Source organism: Drosophila yakuba, chromosome 4 (assembly GCF_016746365.2).
Source record: "Drosophila yakuba strain Tai18E2 chromosome 4, Prin_Dyak_Tai18E2_2.1, whole genome shotgun sequence".
In the NCBI taxonomy this organism is placed as follows: domain Eukaryota; kingdom Metazoa; phylum Arthropoda; class Insecta; order Diptera; family Drosophilidae; genus Drosophila; species Drosophila yakuba.
The window spans coordinates 573,486-584,131 of NC_052531.2; positions in this window are offsets into that span (position 1 = coordinate 573,486).

Genomic DNA, 10,646 nt, shown 5'->3' on the forward strand with positions numbered 1-10,646 from the left:
TTTTGTATGGTTCGGGGTATCCGACCTCAACAATTAATTATGTTCTGGGTGGCGATGCGGTACCCTAACATGCTAAAACCACGTTCCGGTTTAAACCAGGTCTTATAAAACAATATATCTACAGGGACGCTCTTAGAAGCTTTCTGTGCATGGTCTCTTCAAATATTCTGTAGCAGGAGCTCTTCAATAGCTAACAGAATGGCTAAAGGCAATATCGCGATATTTTTAAAAGTTGACTTTTCAACATCTGATCTCCGCTAGTCATAGAGTTGCCAGACAGATATCCGACAGATGTTCAAACTGCCGAGCCCCTTATTTTTTCCCTTCGTCGTTTAAACGGTTTATTTATTTTTTTAATAAGCTATCGATAATATATGTTTGTATAACTTAATTTTTAAATAATAAAACAAAATAAACCTAATTTTCTGAAACGAATGTATACATCATATAAAAGTTTCGAAACAAACTACTTTATTCTTGGAAGGTTACTACGCTTAGCAGTCAAAAAAAAAACAAATTGAAAAACACTTGGAGTTCTGTGGTGTTTTAAATCGCACTTGCACCCTTCGCTGTTTGTACGTCATCAGAGTCTACATGTCTAATCTTAACTTTCCGAGATCTCATTGTTTATTCTGACGGATAAACAAAAAAATATCAAAACCTTTTTTAAAGTGTGGGCGTGGCAGATTTGTGTGTCATGCGGGCTTTAAAGAGGGCGTGGCATGTCTCTGTAATCAGTCTCTTAATCTCTGCATGTCTAGTCTTAACTTTCTAGCTTTTATAGTTTCTGAGATCTTTCGACGTTCATACGGACGGACAGACATACGGACATGGCCAGATCGGTTATTGATCCTGATCAGAAATATATATACTTTATATGTTCGAAAACGCTTCCTTCCACCTTTTACAACGAAATTAGTGTACCCTGTTACTCAACGACTAACGAGTATATTAAAAGAGGAGTGGCCGAAATGTATTTAGCATATAGAAAGAAATTGTTAACAAAAATAATAAAATGGGCCTTAGTGTTGGCGTTGGGACGTTCTAAAACAAGCATTCACAGTGTTTCGCGTAACAAGAATTAGCATGACTACTTAAAAATTTCTAGCGTATATAGTTCAGACCAATAGGCGGATAGCTCGGCTAGCTATCTCGATTACTGTATAGGGTAAGAAACATGTTAACCCTCGGATGTTATGGAAGTTATGATTTAAAGCCAACCCATTCATCGCATTTAAAAATAACGAACATTCGCGGCAGTCGATAGTTTTATTTTTTTTTGTATTTCCACAGTTGCCATCACGATTTCTGAGGACGTGCACCGCTTATCGATATTAATCGATATTAAATAGTGGTTCTAAAACTGGAAAAAAATTGGGGAATTGACTTGAACTACGCAAAGTTCCAAAAGGTGTCTCTGCATACATATGCACATTAAGAATTGTTCTATAATTATATAGAAGCGAACTGTTTGTAAGTATGTTCTTTGCTTTTAGTGGTCGGCTCATTTAGTTTTGCATAATTATACTGTTTGAATTTTAATTAAATATTCCCCCAAAAATATCGAATGCAAAAAGATCCTCTAAACAAAACCAAATATATAAACAAAATTTGTTTAATTTTTTATGTTATTTAGGGTTACTAATACTTATGTACGTAAATAAGTATGTAGCCTGGGCAGTACCATCTACATATGCATATGCTAGAGCTCGGATCTATCCAGCGACCGTGATCAAAAGATGTATTTATGGAAAAACTGATTTAAAGTTTAGATAGTTGGATTTTAAATAAATACATTGCTAGCGACTTTAAATTAAAATTTATTAAATACTCTTAAAATTATAGAGTAATTTTGACAGTTTTTGGTGTTTCATATAAATTTTAGTTGACTATGTCCACAAACGTTGTATCTGGGCGTTGGGGCATGACCAAATATATTTGGGCCTATTAATTGAAAAGAGCCAAACTAAAAATTTCTAAAAGTGTTGCACAGCGTAGGAGCTAGGAGGGCTCATAGTTATAGATCTTGGAGCGGCTGGGTATTCCGGTCAAGAATTATTTATTTTATATGGTCGGAGAAGGTTTGTTTCTCTTTTACCAGCAAATTTTTGATTTATTTATTTTTGATTTTGATTTTATTTATTTTTGAATACTTTCTTTTTATAAGAAGTATTTAGCTTACTAAGATTTATTGCTGCAACTATACATGTAATATTTGCCATCTTAAAATACCAGAAATTAACAGTGTAATTTAGTGAGGGTTAAAAACTGAACAACGGATAGTTTTCCGCCTCAAATATCAAACAGAAAAAGGGTTAAAACGTTTAAATTCTTGTGACAGCTGAAGTGATTTTCCGAAGGAATACTTTCGGTGGTGTGGACGAATTCGACATAGATGGTAATAATGTGCAGCCAAATCAATATTGAAATCAATATAAAAAACTGTACCCAGCAGCAGTCACCCTCAGTAAAAAAAAAATACACCCCCCAAAATATACTTACAAGTGCCAGCGTATATATGTATGTATATGCATGTTTTTTCGAGGTTTACTGCAAATTTCCAATTTTAAAACAAGAAAGGAAGCTTTACATCTATCTCCTTCAAACTTCTGATTTAAATCAACATACACTGTGCAACACCTAGTAATATATTCGCTACTCGTAGAGTGGAAAATACGTAACAAGGAGCCTTTCAGACCCTATAAAGTATATACATATATTCTTATTCAGGATCTCTAACTGAGGCGATCTGGCCATTGCCGTCTGACCGTCCGTCTCACTATAGGATGAATTATACCTTTTTGTGGCCAAATTAAGAACTCAAGAAAGTAAAGAGGTATTTGGTTTGTGTTTTTGTGTTGGGTTGCTCTAGTATTATACCAAAAATTGCGCGCGTGGCAACGCTTATTATATTTAATAAATTCTTCATCTAATTATTTTCTCACCAATTTCTGTATACCAAAAACTTCTTTGCCGCGCCTACTCTAGCTTTTACAAACCTCCTAAAGCTGATACGCCTACACTTTTTATTTTTTTTCTCGGTTTTTAAGTGTTTTTGCCTAAAGATATGTTAAAAAGCATGAACTGTGCCGTTCACACCGATCTCTCTTGTTTTCCTTTACAAATATTTGATATTAAACAAAAGCACTTTCCAACGATTTAAAAACTATTGACGATCGCACCTTCAGAAAATCTATATCTTAAATACAAAATTGATCATCGCGAGAATCTTCTACACAGTCAGTTATTGCAGTTATGCAATTTGGATTGGACATACGGCTTTAAAACGCTTTTGACTGGAAATATAATAGTTAAGTCGTTCCATAGTCTCTTTCGCTCTTTTCCGTGGCGTGGCAAAATTTTTTTTGGCAAATCGATAGAAATTCACAAGACTAATACAAAAATGAAAAAATATCAGAACTTTTTCAAAAGTGTGGGCGTGACAGTTTTTGACGGTTTGTGGGCGTTAGAATGGGTGTGTCAACATTGGTTAACGAACTTGCGCTGCGTCTATGTCTCTGAAGTCTGCATGCTTAGTCCCAACTTTCTAGCTTATATAGTTCCTAAGATCTCGACGTTCATACGGACGAACAGACGGACATGGCCGGACCGACTTGGCTATTGATCCTGATCAAGAATATATACATATACTTGATATGGTCGGAAACGCTTCCTTCTGCCTGTTACATGCTTTTTAACGAATCTAGTATACCCTTTTACTCAACGAGTAACGGGTATAATTATTAATCTGCTTAGTTTTTATATTTTGCAAGATATATTTGAACAGCGTTTGTGATAGGGATCTAGAAAAACTTTATATAATGACGAAATTAAAGTTAACCGTAACCTTACATTTGTTGAATAAGAGTGACACCTGTTGATAAATAAAAATGCAACGTAGGACACGTTCAGAATAATAATTATCCAAATCCATTTATAAGTATATAGTATAGGTATAGTATTACCATTACTATTACCAAAAATTGTGCATATGTAGGTATTATGTTAGAGTAGCCAAGTTTTATAGTTTCTCGTTCGACAATTAAATGGTTTATCCTGCACTCGCAACTGCATGCTGACACGATTTTTACCTGCGTTCGTCCTTTTGCGATTCAGTCAGGGTCAGTGGGCTCCAGAAAGAAGAGTGGAGAACATCGGGAAAAGCATTCCTCAAAGCGACAAGTAAGCACATGCATAAATGCTGCGTGCGTACACACACTGGCTTACATACGATGCTTTGCTGTGTGCGCACATACATGCATACATCAATCCACCTATACATACATATAAGTAATACATTTGCACATGCATACATTTGTACATTCCAGGGGGCACTGGGGATGCTTCTGTTTCATCACCGTGGATGATCTCGTTTTTTATGTACCTACGTAAGCACATACATACAGCGCCGAGTTTTTTGTTTTCGCTTTTTTAATTTTTTTCAGGGTGGTGGTGTTCCGACTGCACAAGCAGACGAAAGGAAGGTGGCAAGGAAAGCCCACTCCGCCCGATTCTCTTGGTCCCGTGCCCAGAACCCAGGTTCCCGGACCCAGGTCCTTTTCTCCGTTGCTGGTCCCCGTACCCTGTTTTCAACGCACACTTTGCCTTTCCTCTGCACCACCACCAACTTCATTATAATTTTGTCGGGGTAGTTTTTTTTGTTCGCTTATGACGGTTGTTTGCAACGTTGGTTCGGGAATACGCTACGCGGTGGATGGCACATAGAACTGGATTTGCGTGAACTCGAAGGGAATTCAGTTGAGACCAAGCCCAACCACGAGAATGGCACCCCCAAAGTTTTTTGTCGGTCTGTGAAAAATTGGATAAAAAATTCTTGGCAGTTTTAGCATCTGAAATTTCCAGCATTGAATTATGGAAAATCGATTTTTCGGTCTTGCAAAAATGAAAGGACATCTACCCTCGTCACATCGATGTGTATTCAAGCATACATATATACATATGTGCAAATGGCCAAAAGTATGGGCGTTCTTGATTTGTGTACATTTTGCAATTCATCGGACTTATTTATGTAACGATGCTTCTACTTATTAGCGATGCCGCTAGATATTACAACAGCGTTCTGAGCAAATCCGCTTGTCCGTTAATAAAAAGAGATATATGTAATTTCATTAATATTAAGGACGCAAAGAATACTAAATCTAATGTTTGCGGTAGTCACGATCTGCCCCATTCCTGGATAACAATAATTATTACTTAATTAATACTTATCTGAACGTGAAAAAGGTAACAAACGTATAAATCAAACATACTAACATAAGGATAATTATTGCAATAATATCATGTATTAAAGCAAGAAGTCCTTTTTAATACATTTTTATATAGACATTGTCGGATCACGTTTATAAATACATATACAACGAATTTAAAACAAGAGTGAACACAATAGCTAAGTTCCCCGACTATTTCGCTTCCTTCTGCCTGTTACATACACACTTTTTAACGACTCTAACGGGTATACAAATTCGAGTTAACGCAATGTAGTCGCCGCATAAATTGTATGCATACCTTGGGGTGCCAAAACTACCTAACCGTTTCAATATTTTTACACCGTTTCGTAACTGCTAGTAAAGAAATATATATTTTTTAACAACAATTTACATTTGGCAAACTTAAATTTTGCACAACTACAATTGCTGCAGAAATAAAAATTATTTTTAAAATAAACTTGTGATGCTATGATGTAAACCCACACTACCTGCGAAATACATTTGAATAAATACATATCCTTTTCAGAAATTTGGTATGATGGTTTACTATTTGTACGCTTAAAATATTGCATACGAAATAACTTTAAAAGACAACATCGAAATTTAACAAATGAAGTGTCATTGTATGCCCCGGTCCCAGCAACGAAAATTACTAGTAGAAAAGTATGTAACAGGTAGAAGAAGAATAGAATAGAAGAATAGAATATTCTTCATCAGGATCACTAGAGAAGTCGATCTAGCCATGTCCGCCTGTCTGTTCGTATGAACGCCTCGATATAAGGAAGTATTAAAGCTAGAAAGTTGAGATTAAGCATAGGCACACTTTTGAAATGCATTATTTGTCTTGCCATTTTGTATCTATATACCAGAAACATTAGGACCACCCGCCTTCACTTAAACAAATCGCCTAAAGCTGTTACGCCCACACTTTAAAAAATTAAAATTTATTGAAAATTGTTACCGATAGTCTAGAAATTTCACGCTCGCTGAGTAGCGGTTATCTGACAGTCGGGGAACTCGACTTTAGCATATATATATATTATTTCGTTCGTATTCAAATCGGTAGTCAGTTAGCAGTTCTATTCACACGTCGCGGTCTTCATATTCTTTGCGTTTTCTGATTGCGATTACTTGTGCTTTTAGTGAGTGAAAGGAAAAGGTGGCAGAGGTCGCTGAGAGGGGTATCTCAGTCATCGTGTCAGCATCAGGATCACGAATCACGTTAATTGCCTTTGTTTCATTTACCTCGATGCAAACCGGAAATTTACAGGAACTTAATTTGTACGTCGCCTGCCTAACATTTCTATGGGCTGCCGAGATGGCCATCTGGCCAGGGTGTTTGGTGATGGGGGTGTGTTGCGTCGACAACTGTTTCACCTTCCTCTTGTCGTTCGTGCGTGCTGAGATATACGTTTAACTGCGTTAATATCGATGAAGCGAACTTGCTTGCTCCAGCCGGCGTTTTTGCAATCCCATCAAAACGAAAAACTAGGGATGTCTATAAATCTAACCTTTTGAAAAGTGATCAGGTGGCACCGCCTAAGCACGGCAATTTGAATGTTATTTAAATACTACTGACGAAAGTCTGTAAGTCAAAAGGCCTATTCTAATCAAATTAAATGTAATGTAAAACAAAACAAAAGAGATCGAAATAGTTCCTCGACTAACAGATAGCCATTACACAGTTAGGAGAGCAAACAAGAAATTTCTACATATGTTTGTTACAAAAATTTAAAACTGTGGGCGTGGCAGTTTTGGGCGATTTCTGGAGGATTGAGTGGGCATGGAAACCATCTGAAACAAATGTATTACAAATCTTAACCTTGTATGTTTTAAAGTTTGCGAGATGTCGACTTTTCAACGATGTTCAAACTTTTCAACGAATCTACTATACACGTTTACATTATGAGTAACGGGTTAACATTCGAGAACGCTATATTCGATTTTATCGGCTATCAAAAATCCGTTACCCGTGGTGCTAGGAAAAACGAGAGAGAACGCTATAGTCGAGTTTCCCGACGATCTGATACCTGTTACTTAGCTAGTGGAAGGGCGACGGAGAAATTTCAGCACTGACAGTTTTTGGCGGATTATGGGCGTTAAAGTGGACGTGCCAAAAAGTTATTTTTTACAAATCGATAGAAATTTACAAGACACAAAAAAATATAAAAACATTTTTCAAAAGTGTGGACATTTTTTGTTTTGGGCGGTTTGTGGGCATGAGAGTGGGCCTGCCAACATGGAGTCTCAACTTTCTAGCTTATATAGTTCCTAAGATCTCGACGTTCTTACGGACGAACAGACAGACGGACGGACATGACCAGATCGACTCGGCTATTGATTCTGATCAAGAATATATATACTTTATATGGTCGGAAACGCTTCCTTCTGCCTGTTACATACTTTTCAACGAATCTAGTATACCCTTTTACTCTACGAGTAACGGGTATAATTATGTGTAATCAATTATGTGTGTACAATAATTTTGCTTCGCAAAAGCTGATCAGTATCATATAATTGTATGACCTGAATATGATATGATATTACCAATGGACTTACAAAAGCTAGCTTCCTGCCTTGCTTATCTTCCATTATAAAAAAAAGGAACACAAATTATCACTCATGCAGTGTGTGACGGCATCAAAGTATGTATAATTTATTTGAAAATCGAACAAATATCGATTCCAGTAATATGTAATATATATTCATCGTATTCAAAGGGAAAACCCATAATAGGTTCGTAGTGACTGTACCGACTTCTTCAATACGCAGTGTCATTGACTTGTAATTAATTTCGACATGGTGGCATATTCGCGTTCAATTTGGTTAAACCATAAGACACATTATCCCTTCCCCCAAGCCAAAGTGGTCATAAAAACCACAAAGTAACCATTGATTTACTGGAGAGCCTAATTACGAGAAGTACTCTATGCGTTCTGCGACACGTACTGTTCCCAAGCAGCGAACTCGAAATACATGCATCGACATATTATTTCTGCTGGCTGCTGATTCTCTTTTTGCGAATAAGAATTCATATTCACGAAATCTATTCACGAATCCATCCACCCCCGGTTTTCCCTAAGGCTAACGGAATTGATAGCATTAATTATTAAGACACAAAAGTGTTTACATCTAGGAATACTTGCTTGATCTATTTAAGTTATTTTTGCTCCCAAATAATAAAATCTAGTAATACATGTATGTATTGTGTACTTTACATATATATATAGAAATTCTACAGTTTCAATCAAAATTGTTAACTTTTATGTGTTTATCCCAAAATATATATTATTTATTAATGCTTATAAGAAAAAATATTCAAGGTTAACATTTTTCTTTCACTTTACTTTGGCTTACCTTTATAGAATTGTAACGCTGCTAATGTCTAATTACCTTAATACAATTTTGACAATATCATGCTATATCATTCATTTTCATAATGAGTAAATAGTGGTGGGCATAATTTGTTAAATATTCATTAAAATCATCAACTATTACTGTAGGTCGGATAGTCGAGAAGAAGCAATTATAAAACAAGAGAGAACGCTATAGTCGAGTTCCCCGACTATCTGATACCCGTTACTCAGCCAGTGGAAGTGTGAAGGAGAGTCTTCAACACTGAAAGTTTTTGGCGGTTTGTGGGCGTTATAGTGGGCGTGGCAAAAAGTTTTTTTGCTAATCGATAGAAATTTACAAGACTAATACAAAAATGAAAAAATATCTAAACATTTTTCAAAAGTGTGGGCGTGGCAGCTTCGGGCGGTTTGTGGGCGTTAGAGTGGGCGTGGCAAAAAGTTTTTGGCAAATCGATAGAAATTTACAAGACTAATACAAAAATGAAAAAATATCTAAACATTTTTCAAAAGTGTGGGCGTGGCAGCTTCGGGCGGTTTGTGGGCGTTAAAGTGGGCGTGGCAAAACGTTTTTTTGGCAAATCGATAGAAATTTACAAGACTAATACAAAAATGAAAAATATCAAAACATTTTTCAAAAGTGTGGGCGTGGCAGTTTTGGGCGGTTTGTGGGCGTTAGAGTGGGCGTGGCAACATGAATCGACAAACTTGCGCTGCGTCTATGTCTCTGGAGTCTGTACGCCTAATCTAAACTTTCTAGCTCTTGTAGTTCCTGAGATCTCAGCGTTCATACGGACGGACAGACGGACATGGCCAGATCGACTCGACTATTGATCCTGATCAAGAATATATATACTTTATATGGTCGGAAACGTTTCCTTCTGCCTGTTACATACTTTTCAACGAATCTAGTATACCCTTTTACTCTACGAGTAACGGGTATAATTATTGTTAAGTCAGTCTAGTTATACCCGTTACTCGTAGAGTAAAAGGGTATACTAGATTCGTTCAAAAGTATGTAACAGGCAGAAGGAAACGTTTCCGACCATATAAAGTATATATATTCTTGATCAGGATCTATAGCCAAGTCGATCTGGCCATGTCCGTCTGTCCGTCCGTCTGTCCGTCCGTCCGTCCGTCCGTCTGTCCGTCTGTCTGTCCGTATGAACGTCGAGATCTCAGGAACTACAAAAGCTAGAAAGTTGAGATTAAGCATACAGACTCCCAAGACATAGAAGCAGCGCAAGTTTGTCGATTTATGTTGCCACGCCCACTCTAACGCCCACAAACCGCCCAAAGCTGCCACGCTCACACTTTTGAAAAATGTTTTGATATATTTTCATTTTTATATTGGTCTTTTAAATTTCTATCGATTTGCCAAAAAGCTTTTTGCCACGCCCACTCTAACGCCCACAAACCGCCCAAAGCTGCCACGCCCACACTTTTAAAAAATGTTTTGATATTTTTTCATTTTTGTATTAGTCTCGTAAATTTCTATCGATTTGGAAAAAAACTTTTTGCCACGCCCACCCTAAAGCCCACAAATTGCCAAAAACTGTCAATGTTTAAGACTCTCCTTCGCACTTCCACCAGCTGAGTAACGGGTATCAGATAGTCGGGGAACTCGACTATAGCGTTCTCTCTTGTTTTGAGTATCTAGTTTTTAGTATCCACGACAAATAACGATTTTACAGGCATTTTTGGAATCGGGTACCACTGTAATCGAAATTATAGAACAAATCTGAGACCTGGAATGAAGTTTAAAAGGAACATGGCACTATTGCACCACTGCACCATGGCACAAAGTCCACTGAACTAAACAAACACGGAAATTAAATTAATTAAACAACGTTAAATGGATAATTATGCTTGCAGTTCTGGTCAAGGTGGCAGAAATTCTGAAAAGACTTAACTACCTTATCTGCGGTCAACCCCTACCAAATTGTATGAAGAACATTGTTTCCGTTTTAATTGTTTTGGAAAGACCTTTGAATTTAAAAATGGGGGTGGCAACCGTAGTTCCATGTAGGTGTTTGACATCCGGAATTAGGAATATAATAACAGA